This window comes from Crinia signifera, chromosome 1 (genome assembly GCF_055691185.1).
Source record: "Crinia signifera chromosome 1, ASM5569118v1, whole genome shotgun sequence".
Taxonomy (NCBI): domain Eukaryota; kingdom Metazoa; phylum Chordata; class Amphibia; order Anura; family Myobatrachidae; genus Crinia; species Crinia signifera.
Genome location: NC_139217.1, coordinates 311,535,550 through 311,562,771, shown reverse-complemented (window position 1 = coordinate 311,562,771; position 27,222 = coordinate 311,535,550). Strand labels below are relative to the sequence as shown.

At 41.9% G+C, this 27,222-nt stretch overlaps 1 pseudogene; it reads left to right on the top strand.

The window, feature by feature from the left end:
* The first annotated feature begins 2,205 nt into the window (after window positions 1–2,205).
* Window positions 2,206–21,892, top strand: LOC146075898 (piRNA biogenesis protein EXD1-like; annotated as a pseudogene).
* Window positions 21,893–27,222: the final 5,330 nt, after the last annotated feature.

Sequence of the window (27,222 nt, the reverse complement as noted above, 5' to 3'; positions counted from 1 at the left end):
TGGGAAAAAGAAAACATTAAAAAATATGCAAATTAATAAATGAATATATTTCGGGTTGAATGCAAGTCAATTTTGCAGATGACTCTTTCATGATGCGAATGCTTGAAAGCCAAGTACCTACATCTACAGATGTAAAATGGGCATTTGCACATAGAGTAAAGTTATAGATATTAAGGATTAAAGAAGTTTCAAGTCACCTGTGGATGCAGAGTTTAGTAAGTAAGTTTTATTTATAAAGTGTACTTTAAATACTTGAAAAAAGGACATCTACATGAGGGTCCCGGGGGCTCAAAAAAAGCTTTACCCACTACATAAATTTGGTCAGGAAAGCAAGGTATGGCAAAGTTGCATAACATAGCTTCTAAGCTTCAAAAGTGATAAAATGGAGAGTGATAAACAGCCAGAGAATCAGCTCCTGCCTCATATTTTTCAAACACAATCTGTGATATGGCAGGTAGGAGCTTTGTGGCTGTTTATCACTCTCCATTTTATCAATTTTGAAGCTTAGAGAATCTGGCCCAGAGGGAGTAGAGGACATTGGTTCAGATTAGGTTCACGGCCACTTAGACCCCCAATCCCAATCCTTCGGGGGCCCATAAATGAGTCTGGCCACTACACAAAATGGGTCAACATATTTATTAATTATTTATTTATTTACAGTTTCTTATATAGAGTAGCAGATTCCGTTGGCAAAGTTGCATAACCTAGAGAGGTTATAAGACATTTATTGGGTGCAAATTAGGTTCACAGCCACTATGACCCGCAATCCAGACACTGCTGGGGTACCGGAGGCCCAAAAAGGGGTTCGGCCACTACACAAAGTGGGTCAGGGATGCAAGATATGGCAGAGTTGTATAACATAAAGGGGGTAGAGGACATGGGGTTTAAAAAAAAATGTGCTCAGATGCAGGAGCCCACCACAGACAGGTGTATGTCGGTCACACCATGGGCATGGCAAGCGGTTAAGCTTAAAAAAAAAAAGAAGAATAAAGGGCAAGTAATGCTAATTGTTCACCCAAATCTGGTGCTACAGATGCATCTGTTACATCAAGAAGGATAGCGCTGGTGCCACAGGTGCATCTATTACACCTAGGAGGATAGTGCTGGTGCTATAGATGCATCTGTTACATCAAGAAGGATAGCGCTGGTGCCACTGGTGCATCTATTACACCTGGGAGAATACTTCTGGTGCTACAGATGCATCTATTACATCAAAGAGGATAGTGATTTAGCACTGAAAGAAAGTTATATAGTAAAAATATAAATATAAATGCAGATATTAAGTTCCTTTACCCCAAACCCTTAAGTGTCTTAGGTAATTTATAAAAAGGCCCCTCCACCTCCTTCATTGAATTAGAGCAAATAGTTTTATGTTCTTAAATAATTTCATGATTTCACATGAATAGTTATAATAAACTAGAGATGTGCACCGATCCCTATGCTCTCCTTTTGGCTCTGTATTAATCTTTGTGGTTTTGCAAAACCGCCATCACGTGTTTTGGTTTTGGATCCGTATTTTGTTTTTTACAAAATTGCTAAAAACAACTAAAATCATGTAACCTGGACCTGATTGGGCTCCTTCAGTATTATTAACCTCAATAAAATAAATTTCCAGTCCTTTTCAGTCAATTTTAACTACCTCACAGCTTACAAAATTTTTCATCAATACAGATCAAAGGCTGAATGACTAAATGAAGCGACAAAGCAGTGGCACTGAACAGCTTTTTCTGTAATTCATTGTTTATTACCTACAGTATATTATGTTCATTCTGTTAGGTGCCTTCAGCCTATTGTAAAAGAGTGCTATATAAAATTATTACTTTTATTATTATTATTATTATTATTATTATTATTATTTCTCCAAAATTTGTTTGCAGCCACTAAGTGAAAAGGCCTCAAGAGTATACTGTAAACATGGTTGGACTGGCCCACAGGGGCAACCACCCAGGCGCCCCCACTAGGCAGCCTTAGGCATTTGTCTAGGGCGCCGGCCACTGCAGGGCGGCACTTAGGAGAAGGTCCCTGTAGATGGAGGTTAGCGGCAACTCTAGAACCCATCTCCCCCCCTGGAGTGACTTGGCGTTCACCACCTCCGCATCACTCCCTGTGGAATTACTCCGCGGCCCAAGCCACATCACACCCGCCCCCTCCCATTGAACGCCGCAGCGACCCGTGGCGCATTACCGGGCACCCCCTTGTGGAGCGATGGAGCGACCGGAGCAGGTGAGTGCCGGAGTGCCCGGCACCCCCCCCCCCCCAGTGGAGCGACCCCCCCCACAGTGGAGCGGGTGAGCACTGGATATGTTACATTTCACTTCACTTATACTGTGTTATATTTCTACAGTGCATTGATGTTATATTTATCAAGAAGCTCAGACCACACACTTTAATGGTATTGGTTTGCCACATCCCATTTGGAGACTGGCTCCTACAGATGGAGTCGGCTTTAACTTTGCATGGGCTAACGATTCTATTGCCAGCCCCTGCCAGCGGCCGGCTACCACCAGGGGCACGCACGAGATGCTTGTGCGCCCCGTGGCAACGTAGCCTGCCGCCTCCCCCGCCATCGCCGCCGGTCCCCCTCACCGCCCAACCCCCCAAACTGTGCGGCGTCTCCCTGATGCGGAGAAGGGCAGGGAGAAGCTGCCCAGCCACCGTGATACTGGGACGCGCGTGCGCATGAGACACATGCGCGTCCCAGTCTCTATTGCCAGTGCTCGCCAGTGAAAAGGATCTGGCAGGCTCCCAGCAAAGATTACACAGGCTACATCTGTACCACCACATTCCCCAAATGGACTCTTCATGCCCCAGTCATAAATAAAGAATAAAATGTAGTAGCCAAGGATTCCTGATAAGGGTTGAAACTGATTATTTATTATTTATTTACTAGAGACCTGCCCCTGCTTCACACAGGTAAATTTTTCTAATAGCAGTGATGTTTGCATGTGAAGCAGGTGAAGGTCACTTATGCTGTATATAAACATAATCAGCCACATTCCCCTCCCTCCTGCCTCTATCCCTGCAGCAGCACTGCTTCCCGGAGACTAAGCACTGGCAACAACCAGAGAAGGAGAGTCTGGGCAAAGGCACTTACCGGGTGCACTGATGTCCCATCCCTCACACAGTCTTCTCACACACACTTCCTGGCCCTGCCACTGTGATTCTTCTTTAACTTGATTCACTAAACTCATTATTGCTTGGCTCTGATACGGGATAGGGAAATGGTTAATATACCTAAACCTTTCTCGAGAACTGCACTATATAATAGCAAAAGCTGCGCAAAATTGTATTTATTTATTTAATTACTTTAGAATAAAATAACAAAAATCTGCCTTGTAGCCACTGAAAGGCTAAAGTGATAATAGCAAAGAATTCCTTATAAAGAGTGAAAGAAAAGATTCATTTATTAATTAATGAATTTAGAATATGAAAACCACAGTCACATTATCACACTAATAATGTTATTAGGCTGACCTGCTGGCAATACAACCCCACTACCCATGCTTCCTAACTGGGTAAGACACCCCTTAGTACATTTATCAGGTGCACATAGAATCTGAGTATGAGGGACAATATGATGTTTTTTTGGTCCACATGTGGTGCAAGATGGAATTTTTAAACTGGAAACAGTTTAACAAACTAAGCACTTCAGCAGCAGAGACTGCTACATTTGTGCCTGGAGTGCTTGGTTTGTTTGAGCTTCCACAAAACATTTTTTGAAAGGAATACCCCCCCCCCCCCAAAAAAAAAAAACATTAGAAGGTTGATGATAAGGGTGCTGGCATAGAAGATTGCATGTGCTCATTCAAACTGCTGGTAGCAAATTTGGGACTGCTATTTTGCAAATGATTATGATTTCATAAAACATATTTATTGAACAACTTGCTTGAAATGATGTAACAGATAGGAGGCACCTAGATGGCCACAAAAATGGAATAGATGCCTTAACAAATGAAATACATTCGACAAGGCACAGTGGTGTGGACAGGGAGCATGCAGGGGGCTGGAGTATGGGGACGCCCATGGCGTTACCACAAAAATGGTGGGTGCACCCAGAAAAGTTATAGGCATCCACATGTGAGCGCAGTGCTTGGTCAGTTGCCCACCCCATCTGCGTCTAGTCAAAATAAAAGTCAGTCTAGAATGATTTTCCACCTGTACACTCACATGCGAATGGATGTGTGAGTATACACGGATGAAGGGGGCGTGAGTTTGCATGACCGGCGGGTGGCATCTGCCCTCTCGGTAAACTGCTTACCAAACCAATGTGAACCACCCCAAAAAGCTGTTAGTCAGATTTAGTTGAAGCAGGGCGGCGGTACGCGTCCTACGACCTTTTCATACCCCCACTATCCACGTCGGCGTGGAGTTGAGAATAGAAAGTGTGGCGAGCGCAGCGAGCCACCGAGCCCGAAGCGTGGCGAGCGGACACGGATACCTTCACAGGTATATGCGTCCCCTCGCGGGCTTCACAGGTGTCCGCGTCCGCTCGCCACGCTTCGGGCTCGGTGGCTCGCTACGCTTGCCACACTTTCTATTCTCAACTCCACGCCGACGTGAATAGTGGGGGTATGAAAAGGTCGTAGGACGCGTACCGCCGCCCCTCGCGGCCTCGCTGCGCTCGCCACGCTTCAGGTTCGCGTTGATAGTGGGGGTGGTACAGCCTCAAAAATGACATTTGGGGGCCATTGAACATGTTTGATACTAATTTCAATGCATTTGGATGCATTTATGTTAAAAATCGCATGCGATGGGAGCCGTGAAAGTACACAAGTACCATAAAAGATTACAGGGTAGGCAGATAGATTGCTGATGAGCGTTATATGTCAAAAATATGTCAAAAATAAATGGCGACAAAGTATAAGCTAGTAGCAATATGAACTACACTCTTCAGGTGGCTGCAATGATGTAGTTGACGTGCTTTCTAACATAAACCTATTGTATTGTTTAATAATATTTTATAGAGTTTTATTTTAATATGTGCAAAATATCTCTGCAAAAATATCACATCAGTTACATTCAACTATCAGTCCCACGGTACGCTACACATATCCTATTAGTCTCTGAAAGATTGTTTTTCTTCAGAGTTATAAGGATAAATATGTAATCCCTTTTAGTTACTGCAATAATCCGTAGAAATCCAAGACAGACAATCAGCTGTAGGTTTCTTATGTTATTGATTGCATCCAGCACAGAGACAGAATGCCTTTGCCAAAACGTAAATACATGAAAACATGTTATATGCAGACAAGTTCGTTATTAATACAAGGTATTTCATCACCAAGATGAGAAACGTGAGGGCTAAACTAATTAACTAACCAGTGGTGATGTATGGTTCAGCACCTTACATTCCTGGTGATTTATCCCATTTCACATTCATTGCCATATCCCTCTAGGGAAATAAAGATTGCTGCCTATTAAAGAAGGGGACAGAAAAAGGCACCTTCACTGGCGACAGCCTGAACAAGAAAATAATACTGTAATCATTCCCTCCAATCATCTGAAAAGGATTAAATCTTCTGCTTCTAAAGTAATGTTCCAATTGAGCCTTGGGGAAGAATAATTCATGATTAGGGGGAAGGCTGGTCTAGCAAATGTGAACATTATGTCCATTACTTAAACACACTTCCTGGGATGACTGCTAATGTACCCACGGGACCTTGCAGCAGCAGTAACTGATAGGAGCAATGAAATAGTCCGACAAGGACAAGAAGTATTATCATCTACATTCAACAGCACTACATAGACTTAGCTATTGCTAAATCACTGCCTTTGGTAAATAGCTGGGATAAGTCATTTTAATAGGAGAATTCTTCTCTTCTTTATGTGTATTAAACAACAGGCTGTTACGAACTGTGGTAGTGTATTAATTCCTTGCAAAGGCAGTGTGAATACCAATTACGTAATTTATGCAGTTTTTTTCTAGTACCTGCTATATGTGTTATGCATAGTGTATTAAAAATGTAATAGCTCAGCGTAATTCTTGCAGTCAAATCAAAATGAATATAAAAGCCTACACACAGACACAGACACACACAGTCAGACAGACACACACACACACACACAATAATTCTGTCTCTCATTATTCTGTTTATCATTAATTATTCTGTTTATCATTATTATTATTGCATTCTAAACTCCCCATCGGTAATCTTTATGCCCCACACTTTAACAAACTTATTTAAACCTTAAAAATAACTTAACACTAAAATAACCAAACAGACATAAGTGCTGGCGTTTCAAATATGATGTCAAATTTATTAAATGACAGCTATAACTTGACTATAAAGGGTGGCGGCCCTAAAGAACGGTCATAGAAAAGAGAGGGGGTAAGATCACAACACACCATTCATACATCTTTGGTGTTCAACTCTACCCTCGCAACCCACCCATGTGGATGGTGCAGCCCATTCCCCGTCCAGGGGCATGGGCTAGCAACATATCAATGTCGGGAGAGCGCACCCCACTATCTTCCTACTATTTTCATTTAAACAAGGACCGTTGTTTACCGCCGCCGCCAAGAAATAGAAAATTAGGAAGGGAGGGTGGGGAAATTCCACCAGAGGGGAAGATCACCTGACTTCCTGATTATTACTAGCACAAGGAACTCCTCCCTTGATCCCTGATTGGCTATCCTTGATCTTGTCATACACCCTAGCAACTCACTACCTAAAGTGCAGGCAGCTCAGATCCATTGCTTAAGCGGCCCTCGGTTTTCTATTGCAGTATAAACTATATTGTGTTTTTTTATTGCGTTTACAATACATCTTTATTTATCATCTAATTTATTAACAAAATTTGAATGTCATTTAAAGGGATTTTCTTGTTTTGGGTGGGTAGTAGGCAGGGGGTTAAATTCCTTCATTAACCTCTGTAATACATCTTTGGCAATCTATCCGTGCTATTTTTTCAATAAAGTAGTATCAGAATCCTGGTACTGTGATTGTGGGTGTCTGCTGCATAAATCTGCAGAAGGGAGGGGCTGAAGCACACACACCATTATTACATCTACAGTAGGTCCTCATGGTCGCCCACCGACCAAACACCGCCCCCCCCCCCCTCGCATGTGGCCACACAAGTGAAAAAAATCATTTGATGGTCGCAAATAGACTGACTTGCTCCTGAGGAAGCTGGAAACTACAATTATCCAGGGAAACACATTGAGTTGTTTTTCAAACCTTACTGGGATGTTGCCAACCTTTGGTATTCAAACCATTTATTCTGAAGTCCCACAACGCTATTGAGCTGTATTTCTTATTTCACTGGGATACTTCAAATTGTCTGTGATCAATCCAAATATCCTGAAATCCTAGAGCGCCATCAAGAGCCTGGTTGAGTGACTGTCTATCCATTTGGGATACCTAGCCCAATCCCTAAACAAACACATCAGCAAGCAAGTGGCTGCCATCAGGAAATCTCAAATAAATCCATTGGGAACTATTTGTTCTTCTACAACAAATCAAAGGGAATATATTTACAACTATACAAGTCTATCAAACATCAGTGGATCACCTAAATGGTAATATGTTTACCTTTTTATACCCAGTCTTTTTAACAAATTACTCCATTTTAGTGAAATACCACATATGGGGGGAAATTTACTAAAGGAAATTTGTAAAAAATAGGTGTATTTGTATCCAGAAATACACTTATTTTTGACATTTACTATGCCGAAAATACGGCAATTCGTAGTCGTATTGATGTGCTATCAATACGAATACGAATTGCCGTATTTTTGGGATAGAAAATCTCAAAAATAAGTGTATTTCTGGATACAAATACACCTATTTTTTTACAAATTTCCTTTAGTAAATTTCCCCCATGATGTCACTCATGTGACACTCACAATATTTTCTATTATTTCTGTATATTATGTTCAACATTTGTCATTGTTTATATTTTATTACTTATTACCTTTTATATTATTAGAGTTAATAATTATAATTTATCATTGAGAACCGTCTAATTTTTTGTTGAACAGCCAGCGTTGGCATTTCTATCCTTATCTTGCATTGTTTTTGGGGATTGACCACCCCATGCCAGCTGCTGATAACTGTGCACCACACACTAACCATTGTTTCCCCTCATTGGATGAATGCTGCTAGTGTCTTTTACTGTATACTGTATTTCGGGTCCATCAGCTTTAAAGAAGCTGTCTAAAGAAGCACCTATACATAATACTGTAGGTAGCACAATCAGAGCATCAATTGAGCAAGCTAAGCTGCTGCATAGGGTCCAATGGTTACTGAATATCTCTATTTATATATTTATGTAGGTATTCTATTTATAAATACAGTATGTTGGGAGCAGGCCCATAGGGGATCCTAATAATGCCCTGGTTAGTTATAATGAGGCAGATATAACAATGAATGATATTTTTGTTATCATTGGTCAGAAATGATAAATGCTTGTGTTGAAAAATGACAATTAGGAGCTGTTTGGCGAGAGCATTATTTATTATTAACAAGAATATTGCTGTTAAATCTGCCTCACCATGAAGCATACGGTTCTGATATAAAGCAGTGGTTCCCAACAGTTCACATTTTTCAGGTCACAAGTGAAATAACTAGCACAGAATCACAAGTGAAATAACAAGCTTCAACTGTGGATCTTTTCAAATGTGTCCCTGAATAATGAGTACACATGGGTGACCTAGAAAACATGAACTGTTGGGGGAACTAAGGTTGGGAACCACTGATCTACAGCTTGCCATAAATCAGAACGATTTCAGGGCCAAACACATGATTTTGATGGTTGTGCGATGCATTGTGTGTTTTTTGATTGCACATCGTGAGGTGTTTTGGTATGTTGCGTGGGCCAGCGGGTCATGAGGTCCATCCTCAGATCTTATGAGCTGCACGTAAGATCTGAAGATGCTTCTAACGACCAATATGCTGGAAATTACAGATCTTATGATAGATTTTAAGTGAAATTACACACATAAGATCTATCGTGTGTCTGGAAATCTGCTGGGGAAATCGTAAGACAACCGTGATCTGATGCTGCTAGTCCTGATGTATGGCAAGCATAAAGCATTAACAGGAAAAACCCTCCTAATGATGTAGCTCCCCTTTAGGCCACAGAGTTTTTATCAGGGTGTTTTTCGTATGGGCTTAATGGGTACTTGCCCAGGGGCTACAGGTGTATAACGGCCCAATACTGATAGCTGTGGATCCCCTTTTTCCAGGGATACCAGAATTTTAAAAATTAGCCCTGGGGAACTGGAGATATCCAACTTCAAAGCAGCAGTCCACATCTGACCTGTTAATTGCACTTCCCAGTCAGAGTTTTTTTGAGAGTATATTCCAAAAGCTGGGATGCTCCCCTTTCTGGAAACACTAGAGGCTTGTCTCTATCATGCCCAGAATCAGAGATATAAGCCTTCGAGCAGCCGGTCCCTGCTCCAGCTCCAAACATCTGGTGTACAGTTTTATATTTTTGTCAATGGATTGCTCTGGCTCTTGATCTCTGATCCCCAAGTCCCCAGCACATCCTGAAATTTAGGACACTAGGTTTTTATACTATTGAAGGCTAAGAAATCTATTTCCAGATAATGGCGATATCTACAGTCAAACAATCTTCACTTCCACCGGAAAATGAAGAATATTAAGTCCACTCCATTATCCAACCCTCCACTGCATATAAAACACCCCCTACCTCCCTGGAAGGGACCCTTCATTTACAAGGGACCCTTCATTTAGCTCAGTGCCCCCTTCCTGTGCAGGAGTAATTAGCAGAAGTTACTGCTCCAGGTCCTACATGTTGAGAGGAAGATAGAGAACCCCCTGGCATCCGTGGGACATCAAAGCTGCTGCTGATTTCACCCCCCACCCCTAGGAGGGGAGAATGGGTAAGGGCCCCAGTGCATTGCTTTGCCCAGGGACCCACACTGCTGTTGGCCCTGGTTTTTATTAGTTTATATACATTAGTAAAAATTTATCAATTAAATTGTACACATTAGTATGTAGTATAGGAAGTCTTTATAGAGAGTAAACGTGATACAACAACATCTTGCATACTAGAACATTTTATAACTGCCATGAGTATTTCTGGCATAAGTAAAAAAGTAAGAATATTACCTCAGTTGGCAAACTGTAGTGGGTGGCAGAGGGTAAATGCGTTAGTGTGTGCTTCCACTTATCTACTCTATTTAAAGGTGTTTGATGTCTAGTCCTTCTACAACTGGTCTCCTCCATTAGTTTGGATAGTTAAAATAATAAAAATAACAGTATAACCCAGATGTATTTGACTGCTATTTGGCGGGGTAATTCGTTCTAATTCACTATTGGAAAGCATAATGCTCATGTGCCTGAATCAGACCTGTTCACTAGGCTGCTTATGTTCACAGCCTAGGGAACAAGAAAATGCCACCCACCGACCGAACGGCCATCCCCCTTGCATGTGGCCACACAAGTGAAAAATGGTCGCAAATAGACTGACTTTTATTTCCAATGGAGATGGCTGAATTCAGGGAGGGCACTGACATCACTCAGACATTGACACGCCTGCTTTCTTAGTGGAATGCCCAGCATTTTTATGAGGCCGCACAATGCCTGTAATCAGCAACTATGTACATCAAGAAACAAGGACAGTACCAGCAATTATCAGTTTCTTGTATCCAGGAACTGGCACAGTACTTATCTGACTTTATTCTGGTTGATTCACAAGGCTGCGAAATTGCAGACTTGCGAGTCCACCAGACGCCACCCTGCGAATGCCGATATGCAGGCATGCACGCCGCGATTGTATGCATGGGCTGTGAATGGATGTTTAACATTGACAACCATTCGTAGGCTGTAGGGGGGAACACCCACATCATTTGATGGTTTCCAACCATCAAATTATGTGGAAGGCACAAGCACATCTAAGGATACTCTGAGGTAACCTTAGATGTGCGTGAGCATTCAGATGGAACTAGGCGGGCAGCTGACATCCAGTGATGTTAGCTGCCCGCCACCGGTGCCCATGCCAACGGGCGATCTGCATGGGAACACCCAGCATTTTCAGGGGAACGCCCATGAAACACTGGGCATTCCCATGGGTGTGGTTATCCGCAGCCCCATGCCCCCCTGGCCACAGTCTATTCACTGTGGATGCATGCACCCACATATGCCCATGTGCAGAAATGAGGCTGTGCATGCAGATAGCAAAACATCAGTCCCCGTGCTAACATTGCGACCAGACCAGAATAACCCCCATAGTCCCCAACTGCCTACATCTAGGAACTAGAATAGTGTTTGTAATCACCAACTGACTTAAATATGGATGTAGCATTTTCTGTGCACCTGTAAATCTGACTCTGAGTCAGGATCAAGCACAGTCCATGTAATTTACTAGTGCCACAATCCTGAATCTACTGTATGACAGTATCTGTAATTACCAACTATCCAGAGCCACAAACCTGTGATCGTTTAATTCCTGAGGCATTCAAATTGCATCTGGTCGCCAATAGCCTGGAGAAAGGAACTTGAGCTGGATCTGTGGTTGCCAACAGCTACAAACTATCATATTGCCTCTTTTCATAAATATGTATCCCCAAGCCTCTTAAATTGTACGCTTTCAGAGATAGGGAGATTGTGTGCAGAATGATATAGTGTCCAGTGTCATCTGTCAATGAAGAAAGGGATGGATTGACATGGTTATTTATGAATATTTTAAAATCTAAATTAAGACCAAGATATAATAGTTTTATGTGAGTTGTTCTGTGGGAGAAAGGAGATACGAAGGCGACATGCAGAGATTCAACACAAAATTAATCTGCAGACTGAACATGCTGTGCCCCAGTGGTTTGAACACAACAAATAGACTTAGAGATCTATGACTAAAGCAGGACAATGGATTAAAATCAGTAGAGAAAGTAAAACGAGAACAAAGGGCCTGATGTAATGGGTTGTGAGTTGGCGACCGTGCAGCTTGCTGCCTGAACTCTGAGCTTTATTTTAAAGAGGCAGTCATTTACAAGGCAAAACCATGCCTTATTCACTTCTGCAGCCTATAGAAATGCATTGAGCGCCAATAGCACATTGTAATGTTTCCACGCCACATGTGCAACATTGGCACGCTAAACAAACAGGAGTGGCCGTGGTGCAGCAACGATGACCTTGGCTATAACTGTATGAACATTTTATTTGCCATGGATACAGTAGATTTTCTTTGCTGCAGGAGGAGATAGCTAAACTGCATGCTGAGCTACGTAGGATGTCTGTGTCCTTGCAACCACCACTGCCTCAGAGAGCCCCTAGAAGACATTCTGCCTGGACTGCTGTGGGCTCTGAAAGGCAGAGACTGACAGAGGGCATCAGACACATTCCCCAAGTGGTCACATTGCAAAACTCATATGCTGCTCTTGCAGGGTTGGAATGTATGACCAACGTAGGCAATAAAGAACAGGAAGATATGAGGACTTCTACCTCTACTAACTGTAGGACCAGGAAAATTTCACCTCCAAAAAGGACTGCACTTATTTTGGGAGATTCCATCATTAGAGGAATTCATCTGGGAAATGCTACTAAAGTAGAGAAACAAGTAAGGTGCTTACCTGGATCCACAGCTCCAAGAGATGAAGAACGCATGCTAAGAATTGTAAAGGCAGCAAGAAAAGATGGGGAGGTGGATGTCATCGTCCACCTAGGCACAAATGACCTGGTTAATGCTGAAGTCATGGCCGTAAAAGATGAATTTAGAAAGTTAGGAACTGCTCTAAAACAGGTGGCAACCACTGTAACTTTTTCAGAAGTATTGCCAGTACACCAAGGGGAAGATAGAACTCTGAGATTTAGAAACTTCAATGTTTGGCTAAGGAATTGGTGCAACGAGGAGAGATTTGGATATTTAGGTCAAAGTCAAGCTACCTGGCAAGACAGAGCCTTATATAAAAGTGATGGCCTGCACCCATCTTCAAGGGGAACGAGAATATTAAGTGAGAAGTTTGGAAGCTTCATAAGCAACTTTTTAAACTAGCAGAGGGGGGCAGTGAACCAAATAAGAATGAAGAAATCTGCTCCCCCAACCTAGAGGTATTGTCTCTGCAGGCAAATGGAACAGGAAGCCTATCCACTGCAACAGAAGATAATGCCGATCAAAACCGAATAGATATAGGCAGAAAGATGAACATAGCTAGCAGCAGGAGAAGCACAAACACAACTTTAAGAGCTATGTGTGCAAATGCTAGGAGCTTAGGAAATAAAATACCAGAACTAATTGCAATAATGACAAGGAATGAACTGGATATTGTGGCTATTACAGAGACATGGTGCCATTAAAATCATGACTGGGACATAGCTATACCAGGATATACTTTATTTAGGAAGGACAGAATGGGAAAAATTGGAAAAGGGGTTGCAATATATGTGAAAAAAAATATAAAGACTACCTTAATACAAAGTATTGAAGAGAAAACGGAGGCCCTTTGGGTGACCATAGAAACAGGGGAGAAGGCGATTCTTCGTATAGGGGCGATCTACAGACCACCAGGTCAGGAAGAGGAACTAGACAAGAGCCTATTGCAGGACATCAATAAAATGGCATTAAAAGGAGAGGTGATAATCATGGGAGACTTTAATCTACCTGATGTAAACTGGGAGCTGCCTGTTGCAAGTTCCATCAGAAGTAGGGACATGCTGAATTCCTTGCAAGGAGCATCCCTCCAGCAATTGGTGACGGAGCCCACTCGTAAGGACGCAATATTAGACTTAATACTTACAAATGGTGACAGAATATCTGACATAAATGTGGGTGAATATCTGGGATCCAGTGACCATCAAGCAGTATGGTTCAAAATAAAGACAGAGACTGACTCATCGCACACAAAAACAAAGGTGTTAGATTTTAGGAAGGCTGATTTTGTAGAGATGGGAAACTCTGTAAGGGATTCTTTGGCAGAGTGGAAGAACTTGGAAGGAGTGCAGGATAAGTGGGAAAATTAAAAAGTGCAATTCTAAAAGAAACAGAACTTTGTGTCAAAAGAGTTAGGAAAAACACAAGAAAAAGAAAGCCATTGTGGTTTGCAAAAGAAGTAGAAAGTATTGTGAAAGCAAAAAAGTTGGCCTTTAAGAAATTTAAGGCCAACGCAGAAGAATGAGGACAAAGAGGTGTATCTTGTTAGACAGAAGGAGGCTAAGAAGGTAATCAGATGTGTAAAAGCACAGGCTGAAGAGAAAATGGCCCAGTCAGTGGGTAAAGGGGGGAAAACTTTTTTAAGGTATATAAGTGAAAGGAGAAAAACAAAAAAGTGGAATAATTAGACTGAAGACAGAGAGTGGAAGTTTTCTTGAGGGGGACAATGTAATTGCAGATAATATTAATAATAATTTCTGCTCAGTATTCACTGCTGAAAGAGAGGGGAAGGGGCCACAGTTAAGTTGCAAGTATAGTCAGAAAACTGAGGGAGAGACAAGTACATTTACAGAGGAGAAAGTCTTCACAGAACTCTCAAAACTGAAAGTGGATAAATCAATGGGGCCAGATGGGATACATCCAAGGATACTAAAAGAGCTTAAAGGGGAGCTGGTAAAACCAATAACAGAATTATTCAACCAGTCACTAGCTACTGGAGTAATCCCAGAGGACTGGAAAACAGCGAATGTAGTCCCACTGCACAAAAGTGGAAGCAAGGAAGAGGTAAGCAACTATCGAGCCTTACATCAGTAGTAGGGAAATTGATGGAAACACTCTTAAAACAAAGAGTTGTAGAATATATCAAAACCAGCAATTTACAGGATCCAAAACAGCATGGGTTTACTGGGGGAAGATCATGTCAAACAAATCTTATTGACTTTTTTGACTGGGTGACTAAAGTAATAGATCAAGATGGGGCTGTAGATGTAGCTTATCTAGACTTTAGTAAAGCTTTTGACACTGTCCCACATCGCAAACTGTTAAATAAACTTGAAAGCTTGGGATTGGATTCTAAGATAGTTGAATGGATAAGAGCGTGGTTGCAGGACAGAAAACAGAGAGTTGTAGCAAACGGAGTACAGTCAAAGGAGGGAAAGGTTACAAGTTGAGTACCCCAGGGATCTGTACTTGGACCTGTGCTTTTTAATATCTTTATTGGTGATATTGCAAATGGAATTGAGGGTAAAATGTGCCTTTTTGCAGATGACACAAAGGTATGCAACAGGGTAGACACTCCAGGAGGGGTAAAACAAATGATTGAGGATCTACTGTAGGTAGATTAGAGAAATGGTCAAGAGAATGGCAACTACAGTTTAATGCCAAAAAATGCAAAATCATGCACTTGGGTTTCAGAAATCCAAAGACTAAATATAGTATAAATGGCACTATAATGGAAACTACTGATGAAGAGAGGGATCTAGGTGTCACTATTTCAGGGGACTTAAAAGCAGGTAGGCAATGTAACAAAGCAATAAAGAAGGCAAGTCAGATGCTTGGTTGCATAGGGAGAGGTATCCGCAGTAGAAAGAAAGAAGTAATAATGCCACGGTATAGGTCATTGGTACGACCTCACCTAGAGTATTGTGTTCAGTTCTGGAGGCCATATCTCTAGAAGGATATAAATACATTAGAGACTGTACAAAGAAGAGCAACTAAAATGGTGCATGGCCTACATCACAAAACGTACCAGGAAAGACTAAAAGATCTTAATATGTATACTTTAGAGCAGAGGAGGGAAAGGGGGGACATGATAGAAACTTTCAAATATATCAGGGGTTTTAACAAGGTACAGATGGGAGACATTCTTCACAGGAAGAGGAGCAACAGAACAAGAGGACATGCACTGAAACTAGAGGGAGGAAGATTCAGGGGAAATGTGAGGAAGAATTACTTCACAGAAAGAGTAGTAGATAAGTGGAATAGCCTACCATCAGAGGTGGTAGACGTAAATACAGTCGTACAATTTAAACATGCTTGGGATAAGCATATTGATATCCTTAAAAAAAAATAAGGATCAAACATGGTTTGAGGTAACATGTTTAAAAAAAGGGGCAGACTAGATGGGCCAAGTGGTTCTTATCTGCCGTCAAATTCTATGTTTCTATGTTATGAAAACAATAATAACATTTTAACTCCATAAATGAAAATGCCATGTTTGATGTTGTTATGCTTTCAATATATTTTATATTTGTGGTTGTCATGTATTCTGTGTGAGCTCTACATAGTGATAAGCCATATACAGTATAACCCAGGGGCGTAACTTCATCTATGTGGGCCCCATAGCAAAATCTTGAAAGCCCCCCCCCCCACTACCGTTGTCCCTATGCGACCTAGGGGGCAGAAGAAAGAGTGAGCAACAAAGAGGGCATGGAAAAGAGAGAGAGAGAGAGTGCTTCATGGGAACGAGTAAAAATGAGAGAGGGGAAGGAGCACGGGAGAGAGAAAAAGAGTAGAGCGCAAGGGATTGCAGGGGATAGAGGGAGGGGGAGCACAGAAGGGAGAGGGAGGGAGCACAGAGGAGAAAGGAAGGGGGAGCACAGGATGAGGAGAAAGGAGAGAGCAGCATGGGAGGGATTGAAAGAGGAGAGAGAGAGCGAGCACAGGAAAGAGGGAGGGGGTAGGCGAGCATGAGAGGGACAGGGGTACACTGGGGAGAGGAAGAGGGAGCACAGGAGATAGAGAGAGGGAGAGATGAGAGAGGGAGAGCCAGGCTGTGACAGGGTCTCATAAGCAGCACCTCCTGAGGATACCCGCTCCCCTCTCACCAACGCTGCCGGGCTTCCAACTCCACAGTTAGCCACCGGGTCACCTGTATCATCGCTACCATCAGGCCTCCCACTCCACCGCCAGGTCTCCTGTATCCCCGTGGCCTGCATAGAGGCACAGCCGGGACTCTGTCTCCACGCACACTGGTTCCACGGAACGTCCTGCTCCCCAACATGCCGCCGAGTCTGCTGTTCATCCATGTACAGCGGCAGCCGCTGTCTGATCTCCTGCTCCTCCACGTTCATACAGCCCCGCCCCCTGGCCTCCTGCTCCATATCTCACTGGTGGGGGCATCTCCTGCCCCCACCCCCCTGCATATAGACGCTGCCGAGTCCAACACCTAATGCTGCTGGATATCCTGCTCCCCAGCTGCTGACGGGGGCTTGGTAATCAGATAGTTTAAAAAAAAAAATTAAGAAAAAAAACATCAAGAGGGTGCAGGGGATGGGCTGCTAAGTCCTCGGGCCCCCCAAGCCGCCGGGCCCCATAGCAGCTGCATCCCCTGCACCCTCTATAGTTACGCCACTGGTATAACCTTAGTCAGAACTAGGGATGTGCACCGGCCACTTTTCGTGTTCCGTGAAACAGGTTTTTGGTTCTTTATCTTGGGCAGTATTTGGATCTGGATCTGTTCCAAAACACCACCATTTTCGTGTTTCGTTTTTTGTGTTTTGGGTTCTGATTTTTTTTTTTTAATCATAAAAACTGCTAAAATTGCAGAATTAATTTTTTTTGCTCCTACACTAATATTAACCTCAATATCATTAATTTCCACTCATTTCCAGTCTATTCTGCACACCTCACACCATTGTTTTTAGGGCAAAAGGTTGCACCGAGGTAGCTGAATAACTATGCTAATCCACACAAGTGGGCGGCCCAAACACGTGGCTCATCTAGGAGTGCCACTGCATCAGCAGACAGGATGGCTGTTTGAAAAACTAGGGCCCAAAAAGCACATAATGGCAAAAAAAGAGGTGCCAAATGGAATTGTCCTTGGGCCCTCCCACCCAACCTTATGTTGCATAAATAGGACATGCACACTTTAACAAACCAATCATTCCAGCAACAGGGTCTGCCACATGCCTGTGGCTGAAATTATTGATTTGTTTGGGCCCCACAAAAAAAGAAGCAAGTCACCTCTCCCTGTACAAAATGGCTCTATAGAGGCAAGATGTTGTCCTCATCCTCATACAATTCATTTTGATGAAAATCATCTTCTCCACATTTTGCAGAAGCAACCTGCTACACTGTTCACTGACCAGGTTCCCTGCTGCACTAAAAACTCTTTCAGAGTACACAGTGGAGGGGAGACAACTCAGGTAAAATAGAGCCAGTTTGACTTTGTACAGGAGCTTCCAAACTGCCTTTTTTGTCCTGCCAGTACAGGTAAGGACTGTCTGACATGTCTACTTAATTGCTGTCACCAAAGTAATCCTCCACCACAGTGATGGGAAGGTCCGGCATCACAACCACCAACACCCTTTGACTCTCTTTGTGGATTTGAGATAAAATGTCTTTAGGAGGGTGCGGTTGTTTGCAGTTGCTGCCGATGGTGTGTGCTGTGCTTGGTCCTGTGCCCGTAATACACATTTAGCAAGGACGTAGTAACTGATACCAGCTTCCTAATGAATTTCATTGGGAAGTGTTAATGTCCAATTAATACCAAACCGATGGATAATAAGTGAAGTGCGCAGTTCATGTATTGTGTCCGTAAACTTATAACTTTTATTCCTATCTACGGGCAAACTAAAGTGTAGCGTCATGTAGTGAACCTTATCTGTGTATCTCACACGATAAACTGATACTCTTATGTCGGTATTTTCGCAGTACTAAGTACTTGAACACACGTAAATATTCAGCTTATTGCGAATAATTACACGAGACTTGGTATAAATTCCGGAATAAGGGTACAGAGTCCTTAACCATATATTTTGAGTCCCTGATGGACAAAGGGGGTAACAGAAATAAGAAAGCAATAACAGAATATACAAATCACATTACAATACAAACAATGTCTAATGAAAAGGGGAAAACAGATATAAATACAATCAGCCACAGAACAACTACAAATACAAAAGAAAAGAACAGTTACCTTCTATCAACACGTGGGCGCTTCTCGGTCCGAATATTTGTATTCTATCCAGAGCATGATCCAAAATAGAAGATAGAAAAGAGAGAGAGAGAGTCCTTACCCTGTGCACAACATTATATATGGTCCAGACAATAGGGTACAGTAAAGTTCTCCATTGGCCAAGAGGCCAGATTTTGCTTCTCCTGATTGGTACAGTAAAGATGCACAGCTGTGTCTTTGTCCAAGGCATAGGTCTAGGGGTCTTGCTATGCATCCAGTTTCAATTGGATCTTTCAGTTATACCATCCTCATGGCAATGTAAAACATTAGATATGCATTTGGTCCATAACTCTTGACTGGTAAATGTTGCGCACTTCAAACAAACACTGGAGCGCTGCGGTTGAGAGACGGAATACAAAAGTTACTAAATATGTCCAGGGGAGATCATGTTTTACCATTATTACTATGTGTAGTGATTTTAAACCATGTAACTATATGTTATTATTTGTGAGTGTGGAATATGAGTTTTTGTGTATTATTATGGCAGCGCACAGGGTTCGCACAATTTTTCCAACTTATTTCTATACTCTATTTACGTAACTATGAGAACCAAAATGGCGGCCATACCATGCTAGTGTGGTGTAGATGCAACTCGACTTCGACAGAAGAATATCAAATTTACAACCACCAATGGATGCTTTCAGGGCGTGCCAATGAGTATTGATGTGAGCCGTACAATCACTTTAAGAAAAGTTAAGGATTTAGCAACTGGGAAAGAAGTGCCTGGAACAAAAATCCTCTTTGGGCATACCATTTTGAAAGTGGAACCAAGAAGAATTGTCTGGTCCTTCAAGTCAAGAGCCAGAAAATACAGCTAATAAAAGAGATAAAACCTTTTCAAAAGAGAGTGTTGAAGATGCTGGGAAGCCTGTCGGGGAAATGAGAGAGCCCGATCTACCTGCAACGCATGGGATGCATGACAGTATCCTACAGGCCATTAAATGGGCAGTTGAGGATGAAGATGCAGACTATGTTGTGATAGACCAGTTTCAGCCTCTGCTTGGTCCTGCAATTTGAGACTGAACTTGTGCCACCATAGAAAGTTGTGCTGGCTGCAGGTGGCTACGAAAAGATGCATTAATCTTTTTGATGTCCATCTCTTGGGGCCTGTGGTTTTCAGAAACGAGCTACAAATGGCACTTGAAGACAAAAGCATTCTAAATGTGGTCCATGACTGTCGCTGGCTGGGGGATGTTTCGTCCCACCAATATGGGGTGGTTCTTAGCAATGTTTTTGATACACAGGTAGGAGATGTATATCTGTTCTTCATGGAAACCAGGGGCTTCCTTCCTAATCATATATGTTCACTTAAGGAATGTTTGACTTGACATCTCAACATGCCATCTTCACAAGTTTCATTCCTGACTTACAAGCAAACTTTAATAAAGGATAACCCCAATATATGGCTTGATTGTCCAATGTCTACAAATTTGCTGCAAGAATTGGCTCTGGAAGTCTTACACCACTGGGCTCTGCGCCTAGCAATGTTGGATGCCATGTTTGGTGATTTTACATCATTGGTTGATTGGTATTTAAATACATATAGCCAAGGAGCAGCGGATGATTTGGGTGCACTGAGATCTGCTCAGAGCTTCAACAAGAAATTCAGCAACTTTGTGTTTTCCAGCAAGTTAGGCGAGACTTACAAGCTGACTTACAAGCAAAGTTTAATAAACGATAACCCCACTATATGGCTTGATCGTCCAATGTCTACACATTTGCTCAAAGAATTGGCTCTGGAAGTCTAACACCACTTGGCTCTACGCCAAGCACTGTTGGAAGCCATGTGAGCTGATTTTACATCATTAGTTGATGGGTATTTAAATACATATAGCCAAGGAGCAGTGGATGATTTGGGCCGCACTGAGATCTGCTCAGAGCTTTCAAAATAAATTGTTTTCCAGCAAGTTAGGCAAACGGAAGCAATACACGAATACATTGTCAATGGCCAACGGTTTCTTTCACGGGTCAAAAAGAGAAGCCAATGAATGGAATAGCTGCACTGCAGAGCTGCAAAGGAGCGGAACCTACTGGCAAACATACCCCCGCCCTTCCTTATTATATCCCCTTTAGTATATGCACTTGCACTTGAGTCAGGTGCATCCCTGTTCTTTTGCTTATGTCGTTGGTGGCTGTGTAGGCTTGAATGGCCTTTTGCTGCTCCTCCATCCTCTGCAGCATATAGTGGGTGGAGTTCCAGCACATCACAACCTCTTGTTTAGGTGATGGCAGGGCAGGTTGAGGAGTTTTTGCTGCCGCTCCAGCCTTCGGCAGGCAGTGACAGAATGGTAAAAGTGTCCAGCAATTTTGTGGCCCACCACAAGCATCTCCTGCACGCTCCTGTCACTTTTTAGGTTGTCTTCCGACGGCATCTGGTTGTGTGATGCAGGGTGAGAGCGGCAGTGGTGGGGTCCTGGAATAATATTCGGAATATCTTCATCTGCATTGCAGTGTGTCTGTGAATGTGCCACAGTCATATGCTATCTGTGCTTAAGGAACATTGCTTCCATTAACAATGCAGAGTGGCTTCCCGGAGACACATGTAATAACCTATCTCAGTGTAATTCACTAGCATGACAGGTGTAAGAAGCAGCCACCATTTTTAATCCTTGTCTGGCACTTGTGATTTCAGTATATGGTGCAATATTTAGATTAGCGCAGGGTTCCATTAAATTAAAATTGGCCTTGCCTTAGTTTAAATCTGGGTCTGATATTGTGATATGTCACCACCATCAGCAGCAGCATCCTCCTCATCAACTTCCTCCTCAGTGCCAGCTAAATCATTTCCTCCTCCTGGTGTACAACATTAACAACTTCAAAATCAGGAACTGGACTGTGGGTGATCCTTCCAGCATATGCAGAGGGCATGCTGCAAATGGTGGAAGGAGCCACCTCTTACCGTACAGTGATGGGAAGGTCAGGCTTCACAACCACCAACACCCTTGGACTCTCCTTGGGGATTTGTGATACTGTGTCTTTTAGAAGGCTGAGTTGTTTGCTGTCTTTTTGTTGACAGCTTAACTCTCATTACATTTCTAGGGGTTGGGAAAAGAGGATAAGGATGAGGGCTATGATCGTCGTGTGAAGCTGGACCACTAGTCAAGAACATAGGCCAGGCCCTTAGCCATTCCTTGGCACTCCGTGTGGTAAATGGCATATTGGCAAGCTTAAGTATGTTTTTTTTTTAACATACTCAACTTTGCCTTTTTTGATTTCACATGCCCTCGACGATGATATTGGGCATCCACATTGGCATTAGACATTGATGGCATTTCATCATCATGTTCTATGTCTTGACTAGTGGCAGCAGCTTCAGCACTTGGAGAAAGTGGTTCTTGTACTATTGGAGCCTCCATATTTTGGTTCTCCATTATCTTTCTTGAGTACAGCCACACAGCAGCAGAGACACAGAAAAATTTAAAAGGATTATTATTTACATCAGTAACCCTTATTGTAAAAAAAAGAATGGTTTATTATTTTGCAGCACCGATGTGCGGTGTGCACACAGGTAAGTTGAGACTTGTACTATGTTGGCCTGTCCCAGATAATAGTCACACAGCAGCAGACACAGAAAAATTTAAAAGGATTTTAAGGAATTTATTTAAGTCAGTTACCCTTATTGTCCAAAATAATTAAATTGATTATTTTGCAGCACCGATTATTTTGCAGCACCAGTGTGCACACAGGTGAGTTGAGACTTGTAGTACCCTCTCCCAGCTAACAGTCACACAGCAGCAGACACAGAAAACTTGAAAAGGATTATTAAGAAGTCAGTAACCCCTTTATTATTGTAAAATAAAAATGATATTTTGCAATTTGCACTGACGTGCGGCCTGCACAGGTGAGGTGAGACTTGTAGTACCCTGTTCCGGCTTGATCTGGTAACCATCTACACATGCAAGACACAGGCAGGTGAGAGACGCTTGTTAGCAAGCCCGCCTGCCTGCCCATTAATGGTATTCGGCGAATGGAGGACACTGCATACCCCTCACCCAGCACTAACAAGTTGGTACATTCGGGACCCCTGATGTGAATACCAGCGGCAGAAATGCAATCATCTCTACATGGCAAGTAAACACTAATTGAGTATTTGCCGGGCACATTGTGGACTGTGAAGTATATGTATGATATACACAATAATCATACAGCACTAAATGGACTTGTTACAAAAGTTTACATATCATATTAAATTGATGCTATGTCTTTTAGTGAACTTTTTGAAGTTATTTTAGTTTTTTTAAGGCATTTGTCTTAAAATTTGGTGGACACCATAACAAAGTACAGTAATACTATTATTATTATATTATTTTTTATTTTTCTTATTTTATAAAAACTATTTAAAATAAATATAATTGATATATCAATATATAAATTTAGCGCAGTGCTTCCATTTTATTTTCTATAATAATGTGTAATGGGCATAAGGATTGTGTGATATTCTGTGATGGGCTTTAAAGTGTGTGTGTCATAATGTGTAATGGGCATAACAAATTGTGTAGCCTTATACAGTATGTAATTGGCATTAAAGCATGTGCCTTTATGTGTAATGGGTATTACGGAGTTTGCTAAAATGTGTAATGGGCATTACGGTGTGTGGTCTAATGTGTAATACCACGCCCCTTTGTGATGCCATGCCTTCTTTCCATTAGGCCACACCCCCTGTGGATGCGCAGCAGGTGGGCCTGTGTTCTTAAAATGCCAGGGCCGATTTTTGGTCCCAGTTCAGCCCTGGACTGGAGTGAACATGGTGCCCGCCCGGCCATCCTTATATACATATAGTGACATTGTAGTGACGTTGTCCAAATCTTGCGAGATCTGACAGCGGGAACTCGAGGGTCATGCTACGAGTCTGGGTGGGAAAACCCGAACAGGCTTGTAAACGCGTTAAGATAGGGGGTGTTCGGGGGTGTCCGGATTCCCGGAAATTGGACATGCTCATCTCTAGTCTGAACATCATATGCTTCCACTGTAGCACTCAAATATTACCCTGGGTATATGATAGCACCGACTAACCATTTTATCTCATGTACGCAATAAAACAAGAGCAGCTATATTCTCCCCATTGTCAGAGTAACAATGTAAAGAGTTTTGAACTGTATTTGCTGCCATTAGATCTGCTGTCAGTTCAGATCTTTGTTATGTGTGTTTACATCTCCTACTAGTGTCATCAGGTCATCTACTGTGTGTACAAATAATATGGAATAATATTGTCTTTACCATAATCTTTTAAAGTCTTTTTAGGGAAGCATGCCATATTTTATATACAGTATATCTCTTCCTCTCTATAAATTCCCCATTATACCCTAGGGCAACTGCATTGTGTAAATCTCCCAACACCCAACATTGCATACAGTATATGTATAAGCACATTTGGATGTGCTTACTGTACTACTACTAAGCCTATGGTTTATAGCTTTAGCATTTAGTAAGTATGTTTTATTTATATAGTGCAATTTCTCGAAACAGGACTCAAGGCGCTTTACCGACATCAAAACAACAGACATAATACATAGGACTTAGATACTAGGTTGAGTATCCTTATCCAAAATGCTGGGGACCAGAAGCATTTTGGATAACGGATTATTCTTTATTTCTGAATATTTTTATATCAATCAATGAGGTATCTTGAGGTATCTTGCATTTATGATGTATAAACACATCAATCACATGAAATACACACAAATAGATTTTATTTGTGCATGAAACAAGGTTTCAAAACATGAAACAAAATTTGTGTAGTATTTCAAGCACTGAAATTAAATGCCAAGCAATCATTTTCTTGTATATACTGTATTTAGTAGCAGTTACATGTTATTTTCTCAGTAGTGCCAGTTACAGATTGAGCAAAAAATTACATTCTGGAAACTATGGATAAGGGATATTTCGGACAATGGATATTTGGATAAGGGATACTCAATCTGTACAGCAATAGACATAAAAAAAAGCCTTGGGAGCACAGTAGGCACAATGCAGTGTTGTTGCAGGTATTTAAGATAACAATTACTGTATCAAAGGTTGTGTATTCCACCCTAACAAGGTACCAGGTAAGGCAGCCATCTTTGGGGCACTGCGTATGATTACCCTGGGTGGAATATATTACCCCTAGTATAAATTACACAAAATGGGGTGATTGCAGTGTAGAGTAGGTCCCAATAAGACATTCAGGTCCATGTATTTTTCATCCCATCCACAAGTGTACCTTATGAGGCAGCCATATTGGGTACACTACGAAGGTTACACTGTGGGAGATAAGCCATACAGGACCCAAAGCACATATGGGAAAGTTGATGCTTGTGTAGTAAGTAGTATGATATACAGTGATATACAGTGCATGGAAACATCCACGTTAAGCACATCCTGCCTGCGGAGAAACCATCCGAGACTACCAGCTGCGTAGGTCACTGTGGAGGTACACATTACAGAAATTACATAATCCAGCACTCTCCTCTTTACTTACCCTGGCGAATATTCCGAGTTGTAGAGGGTTTAATTTCCTCCTTGTTATGGGGAAATAAGAGAGCCACACTCAGACAAGATACACTATCAAGAGATAAGGAGAATGGTGGTTTAGCACTGCCTGATTTTTGGCTATATTACCTTTCTTCACAAATGGCATATATCAAAATGTGGGTAAAAAAGGGTGTGGAGAGTGATATGATGAAGGCATTGGCGGGATACGTGTCATATGCACACAGCCCCCTACATATTTTATTGTCAGGTAATATGCACTATAGGTGGCCCCGATAGTAAGGCAGGCTGTTAAGGTTTGGAGGTCGATTGAGGCCTTACTGGAAAGTCAAGGTATGGACCCAGAGATGCCATTACACAATGCCCATTACCTGGCAGAATTGAATGAACTATAGGTTCGGGAAGTATAGGCTTCAAAAGGCATAGTGGAAATCGGCCAGATGTATGAAGAAGAGAACCTAAGAGCATTCCAGTCCTTAAAAACTGAATTTTCTCTCCCAAATTTTTAGATACCTTCAAGTAAGACATGCCCTGGAGGTTCACTTCGATAATGCAAAACCTGTTTTGAAAGTATCATTAACTAAGAAACTGATTAGAAGATCTCTGACTTGACACAAGGTTTCCTTCTTTTTATAAGGCTTTGATTCAGATACGACATGATAAGGGTCTAGAGGGATTGAAAAATAAATGGGAGAGAGCTCTGGGGGAAATAACAGGGGAGGATTGGGATGAAGCAGTGCTTAATATTCGCAAAGCAACAAATCAAGCCAGGTTCAAACAGGTCCAACTTTATATAATACATAGGACTTATGACACCAGAGCATATGTGTAAATTTGGAGGCATAGATAGTATTTGCTGCCTGAAATGTTCATCAACCGAGGGCTCATTCTGGCACCTCCTCTGGTCTTGTCCAGTTGTGGCTGAATTGTGGTCGAAAGATATCACCAATGGCATCCCTAGAAACATATGTAATCCTTGTACATGCATCCTAGCTATGGAAGAGGATACATCTTTAGATAGCAGTGCCAGACAGTTTTTAATCAATCTATGCTCCCTGGTGAAGACCTGTATTTCCAGAGAGTGGATGGCAAAAAGACGGACCTAGGCTAGCCACTTGGTTAGCCTTGGTAAATGTGACCAAGGAACATGAAAGATACGTATACCCCGCTAGGGGAATGGTTCAGAAATACCATAGGATTTGGGATAGAAGGCTGATTCTTGCGGAGTGTAACTGAGCTGGGTCAGTCACCACCAATTGAAGCAAGAGCTAGACTGGGTAATACTGTAGACTAGTCTTGTATAAGTGTTATTTAAGAATACACCTCTTAATCAGAAAAAATAGGATGTCTCTGTTAACCTAAGGGGAGGGAAGGGGGTGGATAGAATAATAATAGTAGAACATACTGTATGATGGTTAATAAACATTACTGTGCAAACGTGCAATTGTGGCACTGTGCCTGGTTCAAGCGCATCTATATATAAGTAACACGGACACAAGGTCATTATAGGTCACTAAATGTTAAGTTAATGATGAATATGAAAATATAGCCTTGCTTATTGAAATGAAATAAATTAATCATATAAAGGTAAAGAGGATAATACACAATAGTAAGGTAAAGGTAAGGTAAAGAGGATAATACACAATAGTAAGAAGTTTAATGTACACAGCTATAAAATTAAATTCACATAAAAGTAAATGATTACACTAAAAAGGGGTAAGGAATAATGAGAGGATCATTATAATTATTGATGTATAAAGAATATGTAGGGCGATGAAAATTAGTTTATTTCTTTTTTCTTTTTCCTTTAGTAACATGGGGGGCTTGGGGGCTATGAGACACAAGCAATACTTAAATGAATATGAAATCACTATCTAGTCGAATATAGTGGATAACTTATTAAGATCTGTTTGTGCAAGATTATTGCTAATACTTGGAACCTGTTGTACTGTTCTTCTTAA